Source organism: Macaca thibetana, chromosome 17 (genome assembly GCF_024542745.1).
Source record: "Macaca thibetana thibetana isolate TM-01 chromosome 17, ASM2454274v1, whole genome shotgun sequence".
In the NCBI taxonomy this organism is placed as follows: domain Eukaryota; kingdom Metazoa; phylum Chordata; class Mammalia; order Primates; family Cercopithecidae; genus Macaca; species Macaca thibetana.
In genome coordinates, this window is record NC_065594.1 from 19,836,125 (window position 1) to 19,863,202 (window position 27,078).

At 39.3% G+C, this 27,078-nt stretch overlaps 1 protein-coding gene and 1 long non-coding RNA gene across 2 annotated transcripts in view; one reads left to right on the forward strand and one right to left on the reverse strand.

Moving 5' to 3' along the window:
• Positions 1–27,078, reverse strand: part of LOC126940333 (kelch repeat and BTB domain-containing protein 7) — a 75,066-nt gene that overhangs the window by 10,942 nt on the left and 37,046 nt on the right. The window lies entirely within an intron of this gene.
• LOC126940350 (uncharacterized) overlaps positions 1–27,078 on the forward strand; it is a 174,717-nt gene that overhangs the window by 5,667 nt on the left and 141,972 nt on the right. Inside the window, exon 2 of the long non-coding RNA XR_007720713.1 lies at positions 24,676–24,816. This is a non-coding gene — a long non-coding RNA (uncharacterized LOC126940350). The remainder of the gene's footprint in view (positions 1–24,675; positions 24,817–27,078) is intronic.

A 27,078-nucleotide genomic window follows, 5' to 3' on the forward strand; every position in this document is an offset into this window, starting at 1 on the left:
AGGGCGTGGTAGTGCATGCCAGTAATCCCAGCTACTGAGTAATCCCGTGCTGAGGCATGAGAATCACTGGAACCTGGGAGGTGGGGGTTGTAGTGAGCCAAGATCATGCCGCTGCACTCCAGCCTAGGTGACAGAGTGAGAATCTGTCTCAAAAAAATAATTAAAAAGAAGTTGCAGAGGTCTGAACTTGCGATGGGAGTGGGGGTTGCAGGGACTGGCAGTGGGCAGTCTTGAGGACTGATCCTCAACCTGTGGGATGTGATACTATCTCCAGGTAGACAGCGTCTGACTTGAATTGGAGGACACCCAGCTGGTGTGTGCTGCTTGGCGTGTGGGGGAAAACCTCCACACATTTGGTCCCAGAAGTTTTCTTCTGTGTGGATGGTGGTTGCTGTGGTATGCGAGCAGATGAAAAGCATGGCTTGAGGGTTTTCCCAAAAGAACTACTGAACAGAAAAGCTAAAACTGTGAAGCTTCTAAAAGATAACACAGAAAACGATTTCTGTGACTTTAGGGTAAGCAAATATTCTGTAGGAAACAAACCAACAAACCACTAATCATAAGAGAAAAAAATCTGATAAACTGAATTTCATCAGAACTAAAATCTTCTATCAAAAGACACTGATACAAAAGGAAAGCATAAATGACAGACTGGGAAAAATTTTTACTCTATATATGCACATGACAAATGACTGTCTGGAATATATATATTGAAATATTTTACTTCAAAGAGTACAGTATATATTTTAAATATACTTTAAAGTATGTGTTCCAGATAGCCATTTGTCATGTGAAATGGGCAAAAGACTTGAAAAGACATTTCCTCAGAGAAGATACATGCACTGCTAAAAAACATGAAAAGGTCTCAACATTGTTAGTCATCAGGGGAAAGCTAATTCAAATCACAATGAAACACCATTTCACTTTCACTAGAATGGGGAAAATTTAAAAGACTAACAATACTGCTTGATTATGTGAATAATACTTGATTATGTGAAGCAACTGGAATTCTTGTACATTAATAGTCAGAGTATAATTGGCATGTTCACAATAGAAAATGGCCTGGCAGTTCTTTTAAAGTTAATTACTCAACAATTTCAACCTTAGGTATTTGCCCAAAGAATATAAAAATATATGTCCATAAAATGACTCATACAAGAATGTTCACAGTAGCTTTATTCATGATAGCCAGAAACTGGAAACTATTAAATACCCATAAACAGAAGAATGAATAAATAAATTGTGGTATGTTCATGCAGTACAATACTATTAAGAAAGAAAATGAAAGAAACTTTGACTCATACAGAAATGTAAATGAGCTTCAAATATTTTATGCTAAGCAAAAGAGGCCAGATATACAAGAGTACTTACTGTACGTATGTGAAATTTCAGAACAGGGAAAATAAGATACGTTAAATAAAATTAGTCGTAGAGTCTGTCACTATTGGGACAGCAAGTAGGGGGATGGATTGCTGGATCGACTGGAAGGGAACATGAGAAAACTTTCAGAAGTGATAGGAATGTTCTTTTCTTAATTGGGCTGGCAGTTACATAGTGTATACAATTGCCAAACCCACTGAAATGTATTCTTCATATCTATGCACTTTATTTACTGTAGATTATACCTCAATAAAAGAATACAACATCAATTTGCAAACATTGTCCTTAGTGTAAATTTTATTATTTTTCTTAATAGTTTATAATATATATATTGTCAGGGTGATTAGGAATTTAAAGCAAACATTGTTCTTCATATAGCAAATGACAGCAATTCCCAGTGCGCAGGGTGATTAAAAGGTTAAATGAAATAATAAATTGAAATTATTTAGAGTACTGCCTGGCATACAATAAGGTTTTAGTAAATTATTTCCTTTATGATTACACATACAGTCAAAATTAACTATATATGCTACTTGTTCTGTTTTCTCTGAAATAACCAGGTGCAACTAAGAAGCCTTATTGACTGATCTGCTGCCTAAGGTATTTGAGTACTTTGGTTTAGATCTTACCCACTACCTCTCAAATTTTTAAACTCTGAATTCCCTCTTCTTTTCTGCACTTAAAAATGAAACTCTGGTCCAGGAATAGAAATAAGCATGTCATTCTGGCTTAATATGTTTTAGAGCAAGGGCTGTGTATAATCTAGAGATGGTATACAAATTCCCATCTAAATTGGGATAATCTGTTTGATTATCTGAATGTGGAGTCCTTAATACCTCCCCAGACCTACAAACACTGTAAACTAAATCCTATACCACAGTTAGTGGTATTAAAATGGAAAACTATATATTTTTAAAAAGGGTTAGATGAATTCATTTGTGTCATTGTTTCTGTAGACATGGATATCCACAGTATGGTGATAACAACCGTGCATAATGTATAGTAAAGTTTTTCTCATTTCAGCATTCTATTTTAGACAACATAGATGATTAAAAATATAATTTTATATGTTAAGAACATATCTGAAAAAATGAAAAAATGCCAATTTACAAAACTCTAAATTGATGATAAAAATTTATTCATTAGTGGTACACTAATGATATACATGAGACCATTGGTTTGGAGCAATCAACATGTAAACTAGAGACATGAACACATGTGTATTAGGCCATTTCTGCATCACTATAAAGGAAGACCTGAGGCTGGGTAATTTATAAAGAAGAGAGTTTTAATCGGCTCACAGTTCTGCAGGCTGTATGAGAAGCACTGTGCCAACACCTGCGTGGCTCCTGGTGAGGGGCTCAGGAAGCTTACAATTATGGTGGAAGGTGAAAGGGAGCCAGCATGTCACATGGCTAGAGTGGGAGTAAGAGAATGATGGGGAGGTCCCGACTCTTTTAAACAACCAGCTCTCCTGTGAGCTAACTGAGCAAGAGCTCACTCATCACCAAGGAGATGGTGCTAAGCCATTCATGAGGGATCCACCCCCTTGATCCAATCACCTCCCACCAGGCCCCACCTTCAGCATTGGGAATCACATTTCCACATGCGATTTGGAGAGGACAAACATCCAAACTATATCACTAAGTATACTAAACACCTCATGTAAGTATGAACATCTGAAGCCTTCAAAATATGAAAGATGTCTTTATTAAAATAATCTGATTTTTAAATCAAGTCTTGAAACTGTGCAGTCCTCTTTCTCTATACCCAAAGCGAATATCCCCACCACAGAGTCTGCACATTACTTTACTTATTGGCTACCACAAGAGTTTTTATGGGTCTTCTCTCCCTCAGCTGGAGTGCCTAGTGAGTGAGCCTGCCTGCTGAATGACATCTTTTCCATATTATGTAGTGGCAGCTCACCTGTTTAAAACCTGTCATAGAGTTTTGAAAAGAATTTATTTTTACAATCCCTTTTAATTATTTTTGACTGTTAGTACTTTATTGATCCTATAGTGCTCTCAATTTCAATTTAATTTTTAAAATCTAAATTATATTTTTTGAAATAAAGTTTTTTCTTCATGGTTATTCTAAAGATTTTGTGTATATGAGGTAATAAACTTGGCTTTTCCAGAAGTTTTATAGAAACCGTGAAGTATTTTCAGTTTATATGTCCATTTCTTAACATTTTTCCATGAACATTTAAAAGCCGTCAAATTTATCTTTGTACTTTGGGAGACTAATAGGTCTAGCTGAATGATGTGGTTTCACTGAATGTCACTGTGTCAAAGAGTATAACATATGAAATCACTTAATTGGTTGAATAATAGATGTCTGAGATTCTTGCTACTTAAGTATGGTCCCTGGACCAGCAGCATCTGGCATTGCCTAGGAGCTAGTTAAAAGAAATTGCCCCAGAAATACTGAGTCAAAATCTGCATTTTAGAAAGAGCTCCTGGTGATTCCTGTGTATCCTGAAGTTTGAGAAAAACACTGTCTCGCTGTTTGAGCTTTTTGATCTACCTTTGTTTTTGAAAGGCAAAATTGTTTCAATGACATATGTTTTTATACTTGCCATACTATGAGAAATAGACTCTCTTCATTTTTTGCTGTTTTGCACAAAGTTTAATATTCACATTTGCTATTCACATAGCATTTAATATTCACAGTCCTAACTTTCACATAGTTAATAATACTTTGTCTTTAAACAAGGGATATTAAAGTCACTTATAAGTCTTATATCACTCAATTTTACTACAATTTTTCTGAAGTAGTAGATGAAAAAAATGTTTACCTTTTTTTTTTTTTTTTTTGAGACGAAGTCTCACTCTCATCCCAGGTTGGAGTACAATGGCACAATCTTGGCTCACTGCAACCTCCAGTTCCCAGATTCAAGTGATTCTCCTGCCTCAGCCTCCTGAGTAGCTGGGATTACAGGTGTCTGCCACCACGCCCAGCTAATTTTTGTATTTTTAGTAGAGATGGGGTTTCACCATGTTGACCAGGCTGGTCTCGAACTCCTGACCTCAGGTGATCTGCCTGCCCCAGCCTCCCAAAGTGCTGGGGTTACAGGCATGAGCCACCGCACCTGGCCAAAAAAAAAGTGTTTAACTTAATTTGTATATGGTTTTTTAAAAAGGCTCATAGAAGGATCAAGTGACCAGTCCTAACTCAATATCAGTACTGTATTTCTCTTTCCAATGGGATGTGCTTATGTTTGGAGAGTTGAACTATCCTTTATAGGAAACCTAATATAAACTGTTTAGGTCAAGAAATGTGATTTGATTCATCAAAAATATATATTTGCTAGTCCTATTACTTTTAGCTGCTCTTTATCAAAATTCTTAAGGATTGCCATGCCTCAGTCTTAGTATAGGCCCATTTCCTTTGCTTTGTTTCATGGATTTAAGGTTGTCATCTAGAAGTTCACCGATGACTTCTTTTGTCTGCTGATTGAAAAAGTCTCCGAACTAGCAGATCCTTGTGGCTTCTCACCACAAAAAAAAATTCCTGGTAAAAGAACTATTATAAAAACAAGTGTATATTTATTTCATTTGTTTAACTGTTACTACTTAATAGCCACAAAGGATTAATAACAATGTGAGTTTTTAATACAATGAACACAACTGATAATTTGGGAAGGATTCTCTGTTTGTAGAGCCTCTTTATACAAAACAAAAAGGTCAAAAAGAACAAATGAAATCATACCCTTTCTTAAATTGTTTAAATTAGCAGTCTGTTTTTTAAATCAGTTTTTTGTAGTTTGATTACCCAACTTGACTATAACCCCAAAGCAGAAATGATAGTTCCTATAGTACATAGTACACAGGAGGGGCTCAAAAAACCTGACTAAACAATAAACCTCCCAGCTATTAATGCCAGGTCCTTCATCTATCACTCACTGTTATGTATTTAATTACAGTGTGACCAATCTATCTTGTGAATACATTGTATATATAATATAATATTGTGCAATATAATATTATATATTATACAATAATATGTATAATATAAATCATAAACATATATAATTATATGTATTATATAATATATAATATAAATAGAATAGAATGATATAAAAACATTGATATACAATGTATTAATATATTGACATACTATACATTTATTATTACATATGATTACATATATAGTCAGTATATTGTTTATGCCGACATTTGACTTATTTTTTTTGAGAGGAGTTTCGCTCTTGTTGCCCAGGCTGGAGTGCAGTGACGCAATCTCGGCTCACTGCAACCTCTGCCTCCTGGGTTCAAGCGATTCTTCTGCCTCAGCCTCTCAAGTAGGTGGGATTTACAGGTGTGAGCCACCATGCCCAGCAAATTTTTGTATTCTTAGTAAAGATGGGGTTTCACCATGTTGGCCAGGCTGGTCTCGAACTCCTGACCTCAGGTGATCTGCCCACCTCAGCCTCCCAAAGTGCTGGGATTACAGGCGTGAGCCACCACACCTGGCGAGCACTTGACTTTTAGCTGAAGTATCACCCCAACTTTTTGTGTCTTCCAGGAGTAGCACACACAGAGTACAGATAACCTCCCTGGGATCATGACTTTAAATAAAAGATACCTTCATCCATTGCTTGGTGTCAACAGAACACCAGAGGAGAACTGGATCATTTCTATGTGGTTGAAAAACTGCAGTCTGTCTCTAAGAACTTGTAAAACAAAACACTCTTCTCTGCCAAAGTTATTCCTGCCCGGTACCTTTTTCATAAGTGGATCTAGCTTCATTTTCTCATTTGGCGAGGCAACAAAGACTTTGATGGACAGATGGTTGTAATCCAGTGCACAGGTCATGTGCAATGAATTGAGAAATGCTTTTTAAAAAACTAGTTTTATCTATCTACAGAGACCAGAGACCAACAGAGAATGAGTAGCAGCTGTTGAAGATATCTGGGCTAGTTAGTTCCAGTTTTCAGCTATTATTTTAAAATTGCAGGCTGGGTGCAGTGGCTCACACCTGTAATCCTTTGGGAGGCCAAGACCAGTGGATCACTTGAGTCCAGGAGTTTGAGACCAGCCTGGCCAACATGGTGAAACCCCATCTCTAGTGAAAATACAAAAATTAGCTGTATGTGGTGGCACACGTCAGTAGTCCCAGCTACTTGGGAGGCTGAGGCACAATAATTGCTTGAACCCGGGAGGTGGAGGTTGCAGTAAGCTGAGATCACACCACTGCATTCCAGTGTGACTCTGTCTCAAAAAAATTGTGATGAAATAACGTTCATGTACAAGTTTTTAATGTGAAGCTAAGTTTTTATTTCTCTGGGATAAATGCCCAAGAGTACATTTTCTGGGTTATATGGTAATTACATGTTTATTGTTGTAAGAAAATTCCAAACATTTTTTTCAGAGTGGCTACGTCATTTTACATTCCACCAGCAATGTATAAGTAATGCAGTTTCTGCACGTCTTTGTCAAAATTTGATGTTGTCCCTTTTGAAATTTTAGCCATTCAGATAGATGTATAGTGATATCTATTTGCATTCCCCTGTTGGCTAATGATGTTGAAGATATTTTCATCTGTATATCACCTCTGGTGAAATGTCTCTTCATATGTTTTGCCCATTTCTAGTTGTGATAGATGCAGGAGACAGGTAAGGGAGGTCCTGGGAAACCTTCCCACCTGCCCCACAAGTGTTTACACCAGATGGTTTTGTGCAGATGAGGGAACCTGCCCAGGGTTTTGTCTGGGCATGCCCGCAGTGGTCTGTGTACTCGCCTGTGCACTGGGAAGATGGGGTGGAGCCACAGGAAGTTTGCGCCCTATGCAGTGGGGAGGAACCTGGCCTCTTCAGCTCATGTATGGTGGCCTGGTATCCAATCTGTGAGGTAGGAGCCTGTTAGCAAGACTCCTTCTCACTTTGCTGAGTATTTTTTTTTCCTTTTTTCCTTTTTGCCCAATACATTCTGCTCCCCTCACCTTTCAATGTGTCCATGTGCCTAATCTTTTCTGGTCATATGACAAGAACACAGTTTTAGCTGAACTAAGGAACAAAAATTCTGCATCAGTTGGCTTGTTTGCCTCATTGCTGTGTCTTGAGAGTTCTTTATATATTTTAGATATTAGTCCTTTTTCAGATACATGATTTTAAAATATTTCCCCTATCTGTAACTTGCCTTTTAATTCTCTTCACATGAGCTTTCACAGAGCAAAGTTTTAAATTTTGATAAGGTCAAATTTATCAATTTTTGCATTTTTGATGTGTGTTTTCCACGTTAGGGCTAAGAATTATATCACTAGCCCTAGATGCTAAAGATTTTTACCTAGTTTTGCTAAAATTATTACAGTTTTACATTTTACATTTAAGTCTTTGATTATTTTCAAATCAATTCTTGTATAAGATGTGAAGGTTAGATTGAGGTCCATTTTTTTTTCTCCTGATAGGTATCCAATTGCTCCAGCACCAATTGGTGAAAAGACCGTCGTTCTTCTACTCAGTTGCGTTTGAAGCTTTGTCAAAAACCAGTTGAGTGTATTGGTGTGGATGTGTTTCTATTCTGTGGATCTCTCTTCCATTCCATTGATCTATGTGTCTATTCCTTTGCCAGTACCACACTGGGCTGACTACCAGAGCAATGAAATAAGCCTTAAAATCAAACAGAGTAATTCTTCCCACTTTATTCTTCATTGTCAAGATCGTTTTAGCTATTTTAGTGCATGTGGCTTTCCATGCATATTTTAGAATAAAGGTTGTTTATGTCTGCAAAAAATCTTGCTCATATTTTGATAGGCATTGCATTAAAACTATAGATTAACTTAGGGAGAATTGAAATCTTTAATACATTGTCTCCAATCTATGAGCACAGTGTGTCCTTCCATTTAATTTTGGTTTTCTTTAATTCCTTTCATTACCGTTTTGTACTTTTCAGCATAGTTAAAATATTTTGTTAAGCTTATGCTTAAGTATTTTATTTTGTTTGGAGCTTTTGTAAATGGCTTTGAAGCCATCCTCACAGGATTACCAAGAATTCTTTTTTTTTTTTTTTTTTTTTTTTTTTTGAGATGGAGTCTCATACTGTTGCCCAGGCTGGAGTGCAGTGTTGCTGTCTCGACTTACTGTGACCTCCACCTCCTGGGTTCAAGTGATTCTCCTGCCTCAGCCTCCTGAGTAGCTGGGATTACAGGTGTGTGCCACCATGCCTGGCTAATTTTTGTATTTTTAGTGGAGACAGGGTTTCACCATATTGGCCAGGCTGGTTTCAAACTTCTGACCTCGTGATCCACCCATCTCAGCCTCCAAAAGTGCTGGGATTACAGGCGTGAGTCACTGCACCTGGCCAGGGTTACCAAGACACTGACCATTTGCATCCCCATTGTTCCTGTAGATAGGATTTCTGACCCCGGTTTGACGACCCACAGGGGAACCTAATCAACATGAAAACACAGTTTCTTCATCTCTCTGTCCCATGACCTCACCTTGCACTCTTCGATCTCCACACTTTGTCCCACTCCAGAACCCTTAAGAGCCCTGTTCCCATACTCCCCAGGGAGACAGATTTGAGATTTCCTCTCATCTTCTCATTTGGCAGCCCTAGGATTAAACCACTTTCTCAGAAGCCACCTGGTGTCTTTGTGTATTGACTTGCTGTGTGCATCTTGCAATATACCTAATAACAGTTTTGTGTTTTTTATTTTGATTCTGCCTGTCCATTGTTAGCAGATAGAAATGCGATTGATTTTTGTGTGTGACCTTGCTAAATTCATTTATTACTTCTAGGAAATTTTTTTTTTTTTTTTTTTTTTTTTTTGAGTCGGAGTCTAGCTCTGTCGCCCAGGCTGGAGTGCAGTGGCCAGATCTCAGCTCACTGCAAGCTCCGCCTCCCGGGTTTACGCCATTCTTCTGGCTCAGCCTCCCGAGTAGCTGGGACTATAGGCGCCTGCCACCTCGCCCGGCTAGTTTTTTGTATTTTTTAGTAGAGACGGGGTTTCACCGTGTTAACCAGGATGGTCTCGATCTGCTGACCTTGTGATCCGCCCGTCTCGGCCTCCCAAAGTGCTAGGATTACAGGCTTGAGCCACTGCGCCTGGCCACTTCTAGGAAATTTTTAAAGATTCCTAGAGATTTTCTATGTAGATAATTACATCATCTGGAAATAGTTTTATTTTCTGCACTTCAAACTTTATGCCTTATTTATTTTTCTTGATTTGTTACAGTAGTTAGAACTTCCAGTACTATGTTGAGGTAAGACCCCATCTCTACAAAAAATAAAAATTAAAAAAGCTAGCCAGGTGTGTTGATGCATCCCTGTGGTCCCAGCTACTTAGGAGGCTGAGACAGAAGAATTGCTTGAGCCCAGGAGGTCATGAGGCAGGAAATTAAAGAAAGAAAGAAAAATAAAATTAAAAAAGAGAAAAACAAGCTTTCTATTTAGGCTGACTCATCCTAAAGGCAGTAACAGGCAAAGCCTGGACCCAGGTGAAGTCTCAATAACATTATCTAAGAAGCCAGAGCTCAAAAGAATGTGATCTGGAGACTCAGCACACTCTCAACATAGGCATAAGAAAAATACATTTTCCTGTCTCATTTAGTATAAGGAAACTTCCCCCTTGAATCCTACCCCCCTCCATGTGATTGTACCTTGCTCCGCAAGTTTTATAATGTTATAGATTCCTGTTTTTTGTAACTAATAACTTCAGGTATGCTGTTTTTATCTGAGCAGTGCAGTGAAGGTTATAAGACACGCCTGAGCAGGCCTGGGCTGCAGCCATCTAGGTGCCATAGTGAACGTTATGAGATAAGCCCATGCAAGGCACTAGAGCAAGCCTAGATAACAGCCATCTGGGCCACATAGCAAGAGTCACATGTAATCCTTACACACCTGTCACAATTTGATTAACTGCCTTTGTTCTGCCTCTGTATGCTTGCTTTTGTGCCACTGTGCTTCATGCCTCTGTAAGCTTGTTTCAAGCTAGCCCACCCCCTTTTAGAAGTGTGTGTAAAAGTCAAGTGCTGTCTTTGTTCTGGGTCCAATTTTTGGATGTTAATGTGCTGCATCTGAGCGCACTCAAAAAAGTCCTCTTCTTCCACCTTTCAGTCTCTCTAGTCTCCTGATTCCAGCAACAGTTAAGGCTACAGTGTGTGGTGTTTTCACCACTGCACTCCAGCCTGGGCAATAGAGTGAGACCCCATCTCAAAAAGAAAAAAGATGAAAGATAGTAAAGAGAACATCCCTTCCTTGTTCAGGATCATAGAGGAAAAGCATTCGGTCTTTTGTCATTGAGTCTAATGTTAGCTGTAGGATATTGTTGTAGATGCTCTTTATCAAATTCATCTAGTTGAGATAATTCCCTTCTAATCGTAGTTTGCTAAACATTTTCTTCTTTTTCTTTTACATTAAAAAAAATTGAGTGTGGAGGGAAAAGCAACTTCATCTTGGATGCTTAATCTGCCTTGTTGACTTCTGATTAAACCCACTCCCTGCAATGCCTCCGAGATTTCTATTTTATCTGTTACTCCTTGTGTAACAGCATGTATTTACCATAAATCCTGCCATTAGGTCAAAAGAATCTTGATATTATTGTACTTACCATAAGTCCTGCCCTTAAGCAGTTGTCCCTACACATCCCTTTTGAATTGCATATACCCTTTGCCTGTGATATATAACCTAGCGGTATGGGGGGTAATGGTACAGGGGCCCACCATCTTGTCTTGCTGCCACCTGAGGTTACCAGACATTACTTCTTTTCCTAAGTTCCTATTAAATGTTTGTTTCTGAGAAAATGGATATGTTAAGCCTTTTTCTTCAGCCTCTCAATGTCCTTAGACTATTGGGGGTAGTTGTATATAGACCTGCCCACCATGGAACATGTGGTGAGCCAGGCCAGGAGCTGAGAGATCAATAAATGGGAAAAAGGTATGAAGCATCCATGGGGGAAATCCCACAATGGCCAGCCACTCCATGTGGAGTGGTGTGGATCACCTTTTAGACATTTGTGGACCACTGCATGAGAATGAGGATGCTCTGAAAACACTGATGGGTTTAGAGCAATTGTTAACTGATAACCATCTATCATACTGCTGTAAGGAAGGGTGGTGAGTAGCCACTGCAGTAAAATGTCTGCTTCTATAGGCTGCCTGTTTGGTGATGAGAGCCTACCTAGCAGTGTTGCAATCTTGTTGTCTGAGGTATTACCCGGAGTTCTTTGTCTCATGACCAATAAAATTAAGGAGCATGGACACCAAGGGTGAGGTTGGAGTGAAAGTTTAAAAAACCAAAGAAGAAAGCTCTCCACAATGGAGAATGGGGCTTGAGAGGGTTGCCAGCTATAAGACTGAGTCCCAGGTTTTTATGGACTGGAAAGGGGAGGAATGTACTGACTGGTCTGTAGACTCTCTTGGAGAACCAATTGGAGGTAGAGGTGAAGGTGTGGCCCAGGACCAATTAGGCTGAAGTGATGTTCACCCTATGTAAATGAAGACTTGGCCTGTGGCCAATCACAGAAAGGTAGGCATATGTAAAATAGGTGAAAAGTCAGAGCAAAAAAGGAGTAGAATTTGTTCATCTTAATTCACAGTGTAGATGTTTCCATTCAAGGATGTTGGGCCTGTAGTGATTTTCAGGCTATTCTTTGAAGGAGTTTTACCAAGGAACCACCTTGTCCGCCTGACCAGTTTCTTCTTTCCTCCTCTCTCAGCAGCAGAAGCAAAATAAAACAGCTTGAGGAGGAATTACCATTAGGAAAGATATATTTTTTAAAAGACCTCTATAGTGAAAAGTCAAGGACTCTGTAGTCAAATTGGTTAAACCTGATATTTGGGCTATGTATGTATGCATGTGTATTGTTTTAAGGCTTCTGCCCTCGCTCTGTAAAACAACTCAGTTGACTGATTTCTCATTGTTTGTCCATTTACTTCTGTCTGTCCCTCCTTCTTGCCATCCTTGATGCCACACGAGTAGATCCCAAAAGGATTCCTAACAATGTGGGATCACTTAAGGAAAACAGAAAAGGCATCAAAGACTTCTTTTTGGGGTTGAACCTGTTTTTTCTTATAGAACCCCAAGAATTATAAGCAGACAGATTCAGCTATAAAATCCTGTTCTCTTTTGTATTGCATTACTTGATCTCTTTGGATTTTGAGGATAGAAGAAATTACTTTGTAAGTTTGAGGATTTGATCTTGCCACGTGTAATGACTGGTGAGTCACAGGTGAGAGTTACAGTGTTAGAGGTAGCTGAGAGACAGTTCCTTATAGTAACTGGTTATTACTAGAGGGGCCTACTCATTTCTTTGCGCATTTGAGGAAAGCAAGGTTTAGGCCCTAAAAACTACTTGCTTTCTTTGTTCTATTCATTAAAAGGGCTCCAACTTCAAGTCAGTAATCTAATTAAGAAACAAGCTAAGTTGAAAAGACACTTTCCCTCAAAATATTGTCTTCAGATATTGGTGTTTAAGTCTAAGTTCTGGGTCTTTGATACGTACATTTTCTACCTTGTTTCACCTGAGTCATGTCTTTAAGAATGGTTGATAGTCTAAAAGTGGGAAAGAAACTGTTTGAAAATTGGTGAGTGAAAAATATTATAAATATATAAGATCTGCTTCTGTCTATCTTTATGTCTATATGTATATGTCACTTGTATGAGCTATTACACTATCAAAATATATGAAAGAGCTTTAATCAACTGGCTTATAGAAAAGTAAGTGCTTAAATAAAATACTTTGTCAGAAAAATAAAAGCTAGCTCATGTTGGGACTCAGAAACAAATACCCAAAATATGGTGCATTGCCATGCTGAACTGAAGAAGCTTTGATCAAGGCCTCTCTGACCTCCCCACCACCCACTGTCTCTCTCAAAGGAGCTGAAGTTGCTTTATCTACCTAAAGTCCAGACCCACCAGAGAAAAATGTTTTTTCTTTACATGGACGTAAAGCATGATGGTAAAAAAATTTTTTTTTTCTTCCCTCCCTGTAAGACCAAGAATGTAACCACACCCAAACAGATCTTTTCACTGTCAAAGAGAACTATTTACAAGTAAGTCATTCTCCCTAGTAGTCCTCTCAACAGCATTTCTTTTCTCTTTCCTTCCATAACTTGTTTTTGCCAGGATGGTATATAAGCTTGTAAAACTCACTGGGGAGTTGGGCCTTCATTCTGAAGGATCCTGTGTATACATGTTAAATAAATTTATATGCCTTTTCTCCCATTCATCTACCTCATGTCAGTGATTTTTCAGTGAGCCTGCAAGGGGCCGAATGATGTTAGCCACTAGACTCAAATGATTTTTAGTTCACATGACTTTAGTAATCATTGATAAATAAAACTAGTTTTGTTACCATTTGACCAGGTTCTTGCCCACTGCCCAGATAGAGCCAAACACTGAGACAGCAGGTGTGGTAGTAGAGAAAGACTTTAATTATCACAAGGGAACTGAGGAAGGAGAATGGGAGATTTCTCAAAGCTGCCTCCCTGAGAATTCAGAGGCTAGAATTTTAAGGATAATTTGGTGGGAAGGGGCTTAAGGGATGGGTGTTGATAATTGGTCTGGCATGAAACCATAGGGGTGTCGGAGGTGCCTTCATGTGCTCAATCAGTTATTGGGTCATGGTGAAGTCACAATACAAGTCAAGTCAGTTCCTTAGTTACCCTCATGGGCCACAGGTACAGTTGGCATCAGTTGGTCCAGACTGTTAGAGGCAAAGTCTGAAAAATATCTCAAAGACCAGTCTTAGGTTTCACAGTAATGTTAGTGACTGCTGGTTACTATGGAAAGCAAGCTGGGAAACAATGGTAGGTTATTATTTAACCATGGCTATAGCTTAGTAGAAAAGTTTGCATGAGGTGAAATCCCTGGTGGTCAAAGCTGCTCAGCCTTCTCCCTTGGTCAGTCCAACTTCTGGAAGCCATAGGGAAGATCATATTCTTTGAAGAAAAAACTTCATTAATCTTGTGGGCAGCCTGCCTGGGGGCTAAGACAAGGAGGTAATACATTATTAGTGTCTACTGAAATGACTATGTGCAAGCAATCATGCCTGGAGGAGGAAAAGATCTGAGAGAAAGATAAATATCTTAACAAAATTCAACCCCCTACCATAATTTTAATCTTGTGGCCTTTTAAAATTTCATAACAGTGGTTTCAATTTCAAAATTCTCCTCAGTAATTTAAAATCTTAAAGTCATGTTATGTTAAATTAAGTAATCCTAAGTTTTTTACTGAAATTAGGGTTACTAAGAGTTAGAACAGTTGTTAATACATGTAATTAAGAACTACTGTTAGCTGGATATGGTGGCTCATGCCTGTAGTTCCAGCTACTCAAGAGGCTGAGGTGGAAGGATTGCTTAAGTCTGGGAGATTGAGGTTGCATTGAGCCATGATTGCATCACTGCACTCCAGTCTGGGTGACAGAGTGAGACCCTGTCTTAAAAATATAAAAAAATAAAAAATAAAAAAAATAAAACTACTAGATACAAGAAAAATAACTCTATATACAGAGTGTATAAAGAAATGTGTGGTTTTGGTCAGGAAGTTCATTTTAAAAAGACGACTATATGATTTTGGTAAAGGAGAACTAATTTTGTCTAATTTAGAGGTTAAATGTTTCAAAATGAAGGAAATAAATTATGTAGATAAAAGTTAATGCGTAAAAAGGAAAAGGATAAACAGGTGAGGAATGAGGAACCTTTGATTCCCAGGTGCCCATGTGATCACCCACAGCATAGAGCTGCTGCGCTGCATTCAGTTACTAAATGTAAAAGTTACCAGTGGAATTTAGAGATGAATTCAACTCCTAGAGAGTTGGGCCAATGGAACTGCAAACTAAGGAAATGCAAACTAATAAGCAAAATGTGAAATATTAAGTCCCTTGGTTATTATAAACCAAAAAGTGTCTGAGAAAGACATCAATCAATTTAGAACTTTATTTTGCAAATGTTGAGGACACACAAGGGAAAAAAAAGACACAAGTCACAGTAGGATCTGTGGCCTGTGCTTTTTCCAAAGAGAGTCTTGAGCACTTCAATATTTAAAGGAAAAATAGCAAGCAGCAGAGGAAGGAGGGGAAAAGGGGGGAAGGGTGAACAAGGAGGTGAGTAGTTTATGTCCTGTTACAAAAAAACCAGATTCTCATTTAATTTATGCAAATAACTGCATTGCCACAAATTAAGAATATTCACAGATAGCTTCCAAATTTTTTTAGAAATCAGGGAGAGAAGGCCGGGCGCGGTGGCTCAAGCCTGTAATCCCAGCACTTTGGGAGGCCGAGACGGGCGGATCACGAGGTCAGGAGATCGAGACCATCCTGGCTAACACGGTGAAACCCCGTCTCTACTAAAAAATACAAAAAATTAGCCGGGCGCGGTGTTGGGCGCCTGTAGTCCCAGCTACTCGGGAGGCTGAGGCAGGAGAATGGCGTGAACCCGGGAGGCGGAGCTTGCAGTGAGCTGAGATCCGGCCACTGCACTCCAGCCTGGGCGACAGAGCAAGACTCCGTCTCAAAAAATAAATAAATAAATAAATAAATCAGGGAGAGAGAAATACGCTTAAAATTTTGCTTATAAGAATATACTTTACTCAATTATTAAAAGCTGTAAATAGCTCAAAAGAAAAAAGTTTTCTTGATTCTGATTTAAAAAAAAAGAATCAGCAATGTTTCAAACAAAAAAATCACTGAAAAATTATTTCAGCCTTCCATTGGTTCAGTCCATGCAGTTAACCCCTGTCCTGCTTGATATTGAGCCAGCAATCCTCATGAATACATTAGTTCTTTAATGAGAGTCCTGGAAGTTTATTTATTCTTTAGTACCATGACATAGTCTCCAAGGTTATCTGAAACCTGCATTTAAGAGCACCCATCAGTCCTTTCCATGAATTCCCTTAAAGAAGCAAGTTTTATGATCTTTTTTTTTTTTCTGAGGCAGAGTCTTGCTGTGTCACCCAGGCTGGAGTGCAGTGGCATGATCTTGACTCATGGCAACTTCTGCCACCTGAGTCCAGTTCTGATGCCTCAGCCTCCCAAGTGTCTGGGACTACAGGTGTTCGCCACTGTGCCTGACTAATTTTTGTATTTTCAGTAGAGACAGGGTTTCGCCATGTTTGTCAGGCTGGTCTCTAACTCCTGGCCTCAAGTGATCCACTTGCCTTGGCCTCCCAAAGTGCTAGGATCATAGGCATGAGTCACTGCACCAGACCAAGAAGCAAATTTTAGGTTTTTGCTTTGTAGAAACCACTTTTTGAGAAGAATCAAGGTAAAACAAATAATTGTGGATGACAAAAGTCTTAGAACAGCCATAGTTAAAGATACAACTGACCAAGATATTTGGTTAGTTCTGTGGTATAAAACAATTTCACATAATGATCGTTATTATTATTGATAATATGTACTAAAGCATATCAGAATTATAGGAATCTCATACACTTTTGGAACATATACTAATAACACATTTATATAAACATAACCCAAAGAAAATTAAACACCAATTTATATTTGACAATGGTTCTTGTATGATTGAACATATCAAATAAGCCAGATATGCCTCTTTTGGACTGCAGGGGACCTACTATCTAAAAAGATAATGAGGTTTAATGACTGGATTTAGAATTTGATTTTGGAAAGTTTATCAAATATCAAAGGTTTAAAACACATGATGTCAGGGCCGGGCGCAGTGGCTCATACCTGTAATCCCAGCACTTTGGGATTTCGAGGCAGGTGGATCACAAGGTCAGGAGTTTGAGACCAGCCTGGCCAATATGGTGAAACCCCATCTCTACTAAAAATACAAAAAAATTAGCCAGGCATGGTGGCACATGCCTGTAATCCCAGCTACTTGGGAGGCTGAGGCAGGAGAATCCCTTGAATCCGGGAGGTGGAGGTTGCAGTGAGCCGAGATTGCGCCACTGCACTCTAGCCTGGGTGACAGAGCGAGACTCTGTCTAAAAAAAAAAAAAAAAAAAAACCGCATGATGTCACAAACCCGATGACAGGTTACTGTAAAATAAGTCATTCATGTAGCCAAAATGATAATTCAAAGATTTTTAAAAAGCAAAAACCTTTACTCTTTGATAGAGAGGAGACTCAGTTTCTCAAACAATAAGACCTAGTAAAGTCAGCATGAGGCCAACTGAATCCTAGCTCTCCTCTCTCCCCCTTTTTTTTTTTTTTTGCAGTTTATTCAAAAGGCAAACAAAAGTATTTTACTATATCATTTTATTTTTGTTTTTTATTTTTTGAGATTCAATTTCGCTCTTGTTGCCCAAGCTGGAGTGCAATGGCACGATCTTGATTCACTGCAACCTCCGCCTCCCGGGTTCAAATGATTCTGCTGCCTCAGCTTCCCGAGTTGCTGGTATTACAGGCGTGTGCCACCACGCCCGGCTAATTTTGTAGTAGAGACGGAGTTTATGTTGGTCAGGTTGGTCTCCAACTCCTGACCTCAGGTGATCCGCCCACCTCAGCCTCCTAAAGTGCTGGGATTACAGGTGTAAGCCACCACACCCAGCCCACTGTATCTTAATATTACATGAAAATCTTCCTCAAAAGAGAAAACCAAATTTTGCCTTTGCGTACGCTATTATTAATGCAAAAGCTACTTTTAATAAAAGCTTATAAACAAATTCATCCTTAGAACTTCTAGACAAAAATTATGTTCCCTTAAAAAATCCACATTCCCGCCGGGCGCGGTGGCTCAAGCCTGTAATCTCAGCACTTTGGGAGGCCGAGACGGGCGGATCACGAGGTCAGGAGATCGAGACCATCCTGGCTAACCCGGTGAAACCCCGTCTCTACTAAAAACATACAAAAAATTAGCCGGGCGAGGTGGCGGCACCTGTAGTCCCAGCTACTCGGGAGGCTGAGGCAGAAGAATGGCGCGAACCCGGGAGGCGGAGCTTGCAGTGAGCTGAGATCGGGCCACTGCACTCCAGGCTGGGCGACAGAGCCAGACTCCATCTCAAAAAAAAAAAAAAAAAAAAAAAAAAAAAAAAAAAAAAAATCCACATTCCCATGCCTTCTTATAACCATATTTTTAACCAAAACACATTCTACTTTTAAAATACGCTTTGTATCTAGTAGTTTTAATTAAATACATTAATTATAATGTTACCTCTTAGTAACTCTTATTTTTGGTGAAAAACGTAGGAGGTTCATAAGTTTATAGATAAGTAGAAGCAAAGTTTTATGTCTTTAAGCATTTAGCACAGTATTTAACCTGCCTAACTAGTTTAGATCAAAAGTCTAAATTAAATTCTGGAGATGTTTTTATTTTATCAATAATTTAAAAACTAGTTTTATTTACCAAATATTGCTAAAGTTACATGAACTAAAAAGCATTTGAGTTAAAGTTTCTACTTTTCTGATGAAAAATTTTATTTAAGCACTTACTTTTTTCTTTAGGCCAATTAATTAGAGCTCTTTTATATTTTTTGGTAGTGAAACATTACATACACATGACTTGTATAAACACATTGACATACAGACATATAGACAGGAGCAGATCTTATAGATTTATATGATTGTTCATTTGTCAGTTTTCAAAATACCTCTCCCCCGCTTTAGACTATCAATTCTTTTGATAACCTGTTTCATTGCCCTGAGCAATTGCCAGCTAGACAGCTCAAAATTTGCATTTCTAAACAGACAACTCTTAGGCAAAGCAAAGTAGACACTTTGCATTTTAAAAGCACAGAGCTAACACATTAGGCCTAAATATTGTACCATCATTTGCTCAAGCCAAGGGAAAAACAATGGTGTACGTAAATTTTAGTTAAGATGGCCAGGAAAAGTACTTTAAACAAAGGTATGACTTATGAATTTAAAGCAATGGGAAGAGTTTCTAATGTACATAGGGAGATAACCATTACAAATACAAATTTCCTTGAAGAGGTAAATTTATTTTATGAAAGAGTTTTCAGATAGTCAGCTACATGCCTGAAAGTTGTATTTTGGCTTTTTAAACTTGACTTGTTTCTTAATTAGATTACTGGCTTTAGGGTAGAGCCCTTTAATGAATATGAGAAGGAAAATATGCAGTTTTTATGGCCTGATATTTAAATACGTGCAAAGCAAGCATAGCTGGAAGGCAGAACAGATCCTCCAAAACCAAGGATTCCATTTTTACACTCTATCTGTGGTTCCCAAAGAGACGGGAACACCATGGGACAAGATAGTTCAATGCTTTTACAGCGCTCCTCACTGCTAGGATATTCTGTTCTCCCAAGGATGGTAGGCGACTCAATGCCAGTCAGTGACTCTTTGATCATCTCATCCCCCACAGGAGTCTTACCTCTCAGTCAGGAGTGGAGATGTTTCCATAGCTTCTATGTGCCCCAAAGCTCACTTTTCTCATATACATGCACAAGGAAATGAGTAAAACAATGTGGTCATGACTACTCACTGTAAGCCTCTGCCATCAGCCATTTCTAAAAGTGTATTTCTTATTTACCTATTGTATACACCAAAGTTACTTTCTCAAAAGTAATTTTAGGTACCCCCAAAAGTAAAACAAAATCAGGTGACAAAATACAAAAGAGAACAGAGTTTTATTAGATATGAGTGAATTGGTCTGCTTACAACTCCTGGGAGACATGAAGAAAAACAGATTTCTTTCAAACACAGAAGAAGTCTTTGGTGCCTTTTCTGTTTTCACCAGTGGATCCCAGGCTGTCAGAAATTCCTTTTCTTCTTCTTTTTTTTTTTTAGGTGCTTCATGTGGCATTGAGCATGGCAAGAGAAAGGAGGGACAGGCAGAAGTAAACAGAGAAACAATGTAGCTGACTGAAAAGTTTTTATAAAGAGAGAACAGAGGCTTAAAACTAGTGTATGTGTGTGTGTGTGTGTGTGTGTACATATATACCCTAGATATCAGTTTTAGTTAAGTCTACTTTTGACTATTGAGCTCTTTAAAAAAAAAACAAACAACTTTTAAACTCTTTTACCACCAGATTTTTGCCATAACAAACAGCTGGTATTTGAAAAATCATAAAAATATCAAACCAGAAAGGACTCATTCTCTGGCTGGAAAACAAACCCGAGTCACCAAGGTGAAAAGGGAAGAACCTTAGCTACTGAACTGCAGCATGGGGTGGTGTCCGTTGTTTTTCTTAGAGGGAATCTAGAGCAATTTTGAGCTTTTAAAGATTTTAAACTTTTTTTTTATGTTAGATTTTGCTCAAGCAAGTTCTCAAGACTAGCTATGACACTATTATGTGTCCTTTTTAAAATTTAATTTTCCCATCAATTCTTTAGAGTAAGAGATCTCTAAAACCTTTTTTATGTTTCTTTTGGCATTGACAATTAGGATTTTCAGTGGTGTACTTTATTCTGATAGCAACTCAGTGCAAAAATCTCTCTGTGTAAAGCCCAGGTCATAATTTTCGAGGTTTAGAATAAGATTTTATATTCCTGGAGAGGGCAGAAAGGAGGCAGTCCCCATGATCCCTAAAAATTCACTCTTAGAAATAGATTTAAGATAACAAAAGATGACAAAAACCCCATAGGGATGAGATCTTTTAAGAAAAAACTTCCCTAAGAAGTTGACACATTTGAAACAAAAAGTGTACTGCTTAAAATATTAGTTGTCTTGGATTCCCAGTCTTTGCAGACTGGCTTCCTGATGTGAACCTGAAAATTCCTGCCCTCCAGTTAGTGGAGTCTAAGAGAATATGCCCACTTGGTGAGAAAGTCAAGCTCTCAAGGACATAAAACAAAATGACAAGGAAACCTCACCCAGGTTTTATTTCAGGGGCCTACAGCAAAGTTTGTCTTAACAGATACTGGTATAGTCTGAACTGCAGAACTGACCAGTCTGCAGGGCCAGCTTGAACAGTGAGCATATAGGGGTTCTAGGCCCATGTTCTATCCTATGGTACCCCTCTTTATGACAGACTGACACAGAAAGACAAAGACAAAACAGCACCAAAAAAGGCTATTTCTTTCCAAAAATTTGGGAGATCAGGGATCTCTGGAGGAAGAAGCTCCCAGACCTCAGCAAATCATCCAATCAGTCAGAGTAATAAAGAGCTTTTAGTCAGCTGGTAGGAGAGCTGCTGCAGGCCAAAGGGCAACAGTCAACTCAGAATCCCTTCATGTTTGCCAAAATGTAAACCCAAAAGTGTCTGAGACAAGTCTCAGTCAATTCAGAGGTTTATTTTGCCAAGGTTGAGGATGCACCTGGGAAAAAGAGGCACAATCACAGTAGGATCTTTTGCCTGTGCATTTTCCAAAGAGGGTTTTGAGGTCTTCAATATTTAAAGGGGAAAGAGCAAGCGGCAGGGGAATGAGGGAAAAAGAGACAGGAGGGTGAACAATGAGGTAAATAGTGACATTCTTATGAGGCTTTGATTAATGCTTACTGAATCCACATTCTATATGTGAAAGGAGCCAGTAGAGGAACTGTTATTTATACGTTCATCTCATGCTCAGTAAATATGCATTTTACATAAACCTAGAATATGGGAAGAAGTCACATTTACATTTGTCTTGGGGTGGGCAGAGGCATGCTTTGTAGTCTTATCTTTGTCCTGTGCCCATGAAGATAAGCTGTTAATTTACATTGTCAGGGTGAGATTCAACAGAACTCTATGTTTTGGGGTTAATTTATTGAAGGGATATTTATTCTGAGAGATTTGGGGGTCCACAAGGAATTTCCTTGTAAGAAATTTGTGAGGGAGGCCACCTGGAGAGATATGTGGCCTTCTATCATTGTAGCTTTCTATTTAGGAAAAGGAAGGCCATTTTTTACATGAATCTGTTCACAAGCTTTATGTTTACCTTTGGCATTGTGATTTGGGGGACTTAAGATTTTATTTTCCTTTTAGTTATTGTTATCTATAAAAGCTAAAATGAAAGTGAAAGAGAGTGCCTGGTTGGGCCTTGAGCCTAGACCAACCTCAGATATGGGTCTGTCTGAGCTCAGGTTCTTAGCCTCAAATGTACCCACAAGGGAGAAAAAGTAAGCCAGCACAACAGAAAGTACCTTTAATGTTTGTGGCTAGTAAGTGTGGCAGAAGGGCAAAAGCAGGTAACAGTTGAAACCATAGGGTATAGTATGAAGGAATCATTCCATTTCCTACAACAGTATCAGCAGCTCCCTGAGGAACTTTTCCAAAATTGGATTGTGAGAGTAACTACTTTGGAAGCAGTGGCTTTGGTTTGAAATGCTGTGCAGTGGAAAACATGTTTGGGTGATGCAAGACCCACAGGTCACTATAGAACAATTGCAGATTCATACATATGATCCAGACACATAGGAGGTTATTCCTGAGAGAAGAACTGGGCTGGTGGACTGGATAAAAGCCACTGTAAGATCCTTTTACTCTGAAAAGGGGGTCTGTTCAACTCCCCCTATAAATGCCAAGTTGGGTACTTCAGATGAAGCATGTACAAGCCATGTGTAATTGGCTTTATGAGGACCGGGATATTCACCCACTGAATATGCCTGTTACCCAGGTTATGGTAAATGCTTTGGGTAAGGGGACCCCCTCTACATGGGTACCACATGTAATGACATCACTCCTGAAAAGTGGAACAAGAGTCCTAGAAGCCTTATCAAATTTGTTGTCTCAGCTTTCCTTGATGGGTCTTACAGATATTAATTTTAAAAGCTAGGTTAATTAACAAGAATGTGGTGAAGGTTAGAGGAGAGAGTCAAAGGACTCATCCCAGAAGGGTGTAAATTTTAAAATGTTTACTAAGAAATAGGATGAATAGGCCAGGTACGATGACTCACGCCTGTAATCCCAGCACTTTGGGAGGGTGAGGCAGGTGGATCACAAGGTCAGGAGTTAGAGACCAGCCTGGCCAACATGGCGAAACCCTGTCTCTACAAAAATACAAAAATTAGCCAGATGTGGTAACAGGCACCTGTAATCCCAGCTACTCAGGAGGCTGAGGCAGGAGAATCGCTTGAACCTGGGAGGTGGAAGATGCAGCGAGCCAAGATCACGTCATTGCACTCCAGCCTGGGCGACAAGAGCAAGACTCCATCTCAAAAAAACAAAAAACAAAAAACAAAGCACTGATAAGGGTGAAACTAAAAGGAAAAAGAAAGGGGAGAGTCATGGGACTCATCCCAGCAGGGTAAACATGTTTAAATATTTATTAAAAATGGGATAAATACAACAGAAATTGATGGGGTTAAAACAAAGGTCTTAATACAACACTATCAAAGGTTGGGTAGACCAGAGGGAACCCCGACTGTCTACAAACATTATAGGGCCCAAAACAGTTTTCTGTATTTGCCCCAAATTTGTGAAATTTAAGAAAAAAATGAGAAGGTAAAGATTATAATGAGAAAGCTGACTAAAAATTGTCTGGGGCAATGTTGAGGCAGTTAATCAAAATAAAGATTGACCAATGAGCCCAAGTCCCTTGGCTCAACTCACTGCTGGGAACTCAAATCCTTTTTCACAAGAAAGGGTAAAATGGTCTAGGGATGGAGAAAAAGGTTCCTGGAACTACAACATAAAATGTAAGGGTCGATAGGATTTTAAGAATTAAAATGTTTGAACAGGCTTTATGTAAAGTAGCTGTGTCTCCTTTACCTAAATGTTTTCTGGGAATGGACATTGTATATGACTGGAGGATGTTTACCTTTCCTGGTACTGTGAAGCAGAAAGCATGTAAATCTTCTCTTTGGACACTATTAATTGGACATGCTCAGAGGGAACCCGTAAGACTGACCAAGCCCACGAAGTGTAGAATAGAAGCTGAAGTGCTGGTAGGGAACAAATTATCCACCGGATAGCTCCTTGTAGAATGTTTATTGGGGCTTATGGCAAAAGTCTATGAGCACCTTCACTAGAGAATTTTCGTTTGGGGGCATTTGCTGCCTTGTAATTGGATGTTAACTAAAGCTACTTCTATAATTCAAGGACATAAAATGGCCTTGACACCTGAAGTGATAATGTCTGAATGTCAGAGAAACACTCTCATGAGGATAGCAGCACCCAAAAGAGTCCCACTAATAAAATGGGAATGGTTTGTGCAGGATTTATGCTATCTGAAGAATGCAAGGAGGAGATATGAGCAGGGAGCCTCTTTTTCCCTAGGACTGACTCTGAAACTGTGTGGGGAGCTGCTGGATTCTACACTGTATAATAAACAGCTCTCACCTGACTGGCAAAGAGCTGCTTGGTGTGTGGATGGCAGTTCCAAGGTGAGAAAGGAAAATATCCTGTTTGGAAGGCTGCTACTCTAATTGTAAAGTACACTATTGTGAACAAAATTTACCTGTCTCTCTACCTGATATCTGCAAAACTGGAAACTATTCATATATTCTTATGATATGGGAATATAGTTATTTGCATAAGTTTGGTAAGAATCTGTTTTCTTTTGTAACAGGACACAATTGGAGACACAGGTTCTTTTATCAAGGCCTTGACTGGAGTGGCATGTTTTCAGATATGACCACATTGCTTTGAGGAAATGAGGTTGATGTTGTAGAGCTGATAAAGCCCCCACACAAAGGCCAGCCTACCTCTGGTAAGTAAAAAATGTCACTTTCTGGCAGGCCCAGGAACTCACGTTATTTTTGGGCCTCAAGAAGAGAGGAATACACCTATTCATATAGGTATGACAGGCACAATCGGATACTGAATCCTTGACTTGGTTAGCCTCAGGGCTTATAGAAGTCTAATCTGAGACTCCTTATGAAAAGTGTCCCAGTGAAGCCAGCTTAAAAGGAGACAATATGGTCAATCCCTATTCTCCCTGCACTTTATGCAAATAGTCAGGTCAAGTTAATGAGACTAAATTTATTTCACAAGTAAATTGGTCCTACTTTGACTTATCCTTAGTAGAAATGGGAAAACTGTTGAGAAAAACTATGTTTCAGAAGAAAACTATAGTATGCTCATTATTAGATTGTAGCCTTAATCATTGTTTTTGAGTTTTATTATTTGCCTACAATTCAAACTGAATCCTGAATTATTTCCTCGCTACAAATTTCTAAAGAAAAACTGAGACTTAATTGTCTTCATGCCCTTTTTGATTGTAATCCTTGTGTGCATTGTATTTCTACTATTCAAATTATTAATGTTATATATCTCTCATTTTTCTTCTTCCAAGAAAACTAAAGTCACGGTATTTCACAATGACTAGAGATGACAAAACAAAGCCTGTGAATCTCCCTAATTTGGAATGCTACTGGGTCTGATCTGTTTTCCCTTGCCAACCCATTGCTGCTAAAGTTGCACAATATCAAGCACTTTCCCTAAAGGCTCAGAAGAGGAGGGTGTGTGAGATTAAGAGGGGTGGAGTGTGGGGGCTAAAGCAACTCCATCTTGGATATTGATCTGTCATATTGAGTTCTGACTAAGCCCATTTCCAAAAAGGCCTCTAAGGTTTTTTTGTTTGTTTGTTTTGCTTACTGTTCCTTGTGTAGGATCGTGTACTTACCTTACGTCCTGCCCTTGAATAATTGTCCTACACATCCCTTCTGTATCACGTATACCCTTTCCCCATGGTATATAAGCCCTGGTTCTGGGTGTAATGGCATGGGGATCCACCAACCTGTCTCCACACTACCTGAGACACAGACGTGGTTTCTATTCATAAGTCACTATTAAATGTTTCTGCCAGGTGCAGTGGCTCACGCCTGTAATCCCAGCACTTTGGGAGGCAAAGCAGGATGATCACTTGAGGCCAGGAGTTCAAGACCAGCCTGAGCAACATAGTGAGACCCCCTCCTCCCTTTACAAAACATAAAAAAGTTAGCTGGGCATGGAGACACATGCCTCTAGTCCTAGCTACAGAGGCTGAGGCATGAAGATTGCTTGAGCCAGGAGTTCAAGTGGCTGTGATCATGCCACTGTACTCCAGCCTGGGACCCTGTCTGGAGGGAAAGAGAGAAAGAAAGAAAAGAGAGGAAGGAAGAAGGGGAGGACGGAAGGAAGGAGGAGGGAGGAAGGGAGGAAGGGAAAGAGAGAGAGAAAGAGAAAAGAAGAGAAGAGGCCGAGCATGGTGGCTCACGCCTGTAATCCCAGCACTTTGGGAGTCCGAGGTGGGTGGATCACAAGGTCAGGATTGAGACCATCCTGGCCAACATGGTGAAACCCCGTCTCTACGAAAAATACAAAAATTAGCTGGGCATGGTGGCACACGCCTGCAATCCCAGCTACTCGGGAGGCTGAGGCAGGAGAATTGCTTGAACTAGGGAGTTGGAGGTTGCAGTGAGCTGAGATCATGCCACTCACTGCACTCCACCTTGGCGACAGAGTGAGACTCTGTCTCAAAAAACAAGAAAGAAAGAGAGAGAGAGAGAAAGAAAGAAAGAGAAGGAGAAGGAAAAGAAGAAAAGAAGAAGAGGAGGAGGCAGGGAGGAGGGAGGGAGGGAAAGAGGGAGGGAGGGAGAGAGGGAGGGAGGAGGGAGGGAGGGAAGGAGGGAAGGAAGGGAAGGAAGGAAGGAAGGAAGGAAGGAAGGAAAGAAAGAAGGAAGGAAGGAAGGAAAGAAGGAAAGAAGGAAGGAAGGAAAGTTTCTTCCTGAGAAACTGGGTATGTAAGCCTCTTTGGGCTCTTAACTTCCTTGGAATTTTAGTGGTTGGTTTGCATAGGCTTGCTCACTGTGGAACATTGAGGTGAATTTCACATAATGTAAAATTAACAGTTTTGAAGTGAACATTTTAGTTGCCTTTGAGGTTAATCCTTGTTGTAGAATGTATCAGTACTTCCTTCCTTTTTATGGCTGAATAATATTCTATTGAATAAATATGCCACATTTTGTCTTTTTTCACTCATCAATTGATG